The sequence below is a fragment of the Zootoca vivipara genome, chromosome 8 (genome assembly GCF_965207765.1).
Source record: "Zootoca vivipara chromosome 8, rZooViv2.hap1.1, whole genome shotgun sequence".
In the NCBI taxonomy this organism is placed as follows: domain Eukaryota; kingdom Metazoa; phylum Chordata; class Lepidosauria; order Squamata; family Lacertidae; genus Zootoca; species Zootoca vivipara.
The window spans coordinates 60,967,221-60,969,522 of NC_142591.1; positions in this window are offsets into that span (position 1 = coordinate 60,967,221).

Sequence of the window (2,302 nt, forward strand, 5' to 3'; positions counted from 1 at the left end):
GGTCCTGTTAGCTAGGGATGATGGGAGTTGTAGTCCCAAAACATCTGAAGGCCAAGTTTGCCTATGCCTGTTATTAGCTCTACACTTGTGGTTAGCTAGTAGAGCACAAGTTTTTGCCATCTTCCACATGAGATGGCTTCAGGTATTTCAAGAGTACTATTATGTGCTATACCACCCTCTCCAGGCTATACATTCCCTTCAACTTCAAAGGACTTTTCCTCCATACTTGTTGTCCTTGCTGAAACTTGTTCCTATTTGTCTATACAGTGGTACCTCGGGCTGCAGACGCTTGAGGTTACAAACTCCGCTAACCCAGAAATAGTATCTCAGGTTAAGAACTTTGCTTCAGGATGAGAACAGAAATTGTGCGGCGGCAGTAGGAGGCCCCATTAGCTCAGTGTTTCTCAACCTTTTTTGGACCAAGGCACACTTGTTCCATGAAAAAAATCACGAGGCACACCACCATTAAAAAAGTTAAAAAAATTAACTCTATGCCGCCCTATATTGACTATATAATTATGACTGTAAGAAATACTTGCCAATTGCTGTGTTGGTTGCAATCTCCTGTAATAAGGCTTCACAAGCCGCTGATTTATCTGCCAGCACAATCCTTTGCTCAGCAAGTTTCAGGTTGAGCTCATCCAGCCAGCTTCTTTAAGTTTGTCTAAAACCACCCTCCCGTGGTGGTGGCTGTTGAGAGCTGCGCTCGCCCCGCGTCGTGACCCGGCCGGCTTCCTTTCCGGCGGGTCAGTGTAGTTTATTGGCGGCCGCCAGGCACGTGACAATGCAAATCGCCCTTCTCGTCGCCGCACGTCGCGGCACACCAGCCAGTGTCTCGCGGCACACTAGTGTGCCGCGGAACAGTGGTTGAGAAACGCTGCATTAGCTGAAGTGGTACCTCAGGTTAAGAACAGTTTCAGGTTAAGAACAGACCTCCAGAACAAATTAAGTTCTTAACCCGAGGTACCACTGTATCCTTCTTAAAATGTGCCCAGAACTGAACACACAAGACGTTAGACTATTTTACTTCCTTGTTCAAATACATCCGGGAAGGGGAAACTGGCCTCTAGATGGCTTGATTCCAAATTTTGTCAGCCTTAGTGAGTAAAGCCACAGGTCAGGGAGATGTTGTAGCTCCTTACTTCAGGCACAGCACTACTTGGGAAGATTTAGGGGGTGGGGGTGGGGAATTGTGATCAGGCCAGGTTTCCCTGTTACACATACAGCACCGATTTCTATGGTAGCAATCCTTAGTGTTTCCCTGCAACAATTAAAATAGGTAGAGCTGGCTTGACAGGTTTACAGAAAGGGTGAGCAGTTTACACTATCTCAGGTGTCTGTTTTTGTAGAGGAACGTGTTTCGATAACCTTAACACTGCAGGCAATGGAAGATCATACAATTGTAGAAAGGAAATTTGGGTTAAAAGCATAGCCAGCAGCAAGGGGGGGGCATGACCTGACAAGGGACCACAGTGCCCTGGGATAGATAATGTGTTGGCACCAGCCCACCACCAGTAACCATAGCTGCCAAGTTATCCCTTTTTTTAAGGGATTTTCCATTATGCTGAATAGGCTTCCTCGCGAGAAAAGGGAAAACTTGGCAGCTATGCCAGTAACTGGTAACCCTCCTCCCCACACAGACATGAGCAGCAAGACGACGAAGGGAGGGGTGATGGAGCAGCAGGGTGGGGCAAGAGAAGAGAGACAGGCCCCTACCTGCAGGTCTTGTCAGCCAGCTGCCCGCTGCTGGCAATGACTTGCTTCACCCTGTAAAGGGCCTTTCCCGCTTGTCAGTGAAGGAAGAAGTTACAGTACTCCAGTCTTTGTTGTTTCCCACAAGACACATGGGTTTCTCCCAATTGTTGGGCAGGTGCGGTGGGGAGTTTAGTAATCAGCTGCTATTGCTACAAACGTCGGTCACATCCTCCCCGTTTGCTTGCAACCATTGGGTTAGCCAGTTGCAGGATTTTCAAGGTCCAAAAGTTACAGTAAGGAGGGAGCTATGTTACTGTTTCACTGGACCCTGTTTGCAGCCAGTACCTTGCTCTGGGCATCTGAAGTTTCATGCTTTCACGTCTGCAAGAGGAATCTGTATATCCCAGGCAGATTTCAGCATTTAATCTGGATGCTTTTAACTGTCAGCCACCAGACAATTTAGTAAATAGGGATCAGCTGTACAACAGGCTGGCTTGATTTACCTGTGACATTTCTACACCACCCCACTACCAGAGTTCTCTAGAAAGCTAACTGTCTTCAAGGGAGAGAAACAGACACCCCACAAAACTGAAAAGAGGCAGGACAA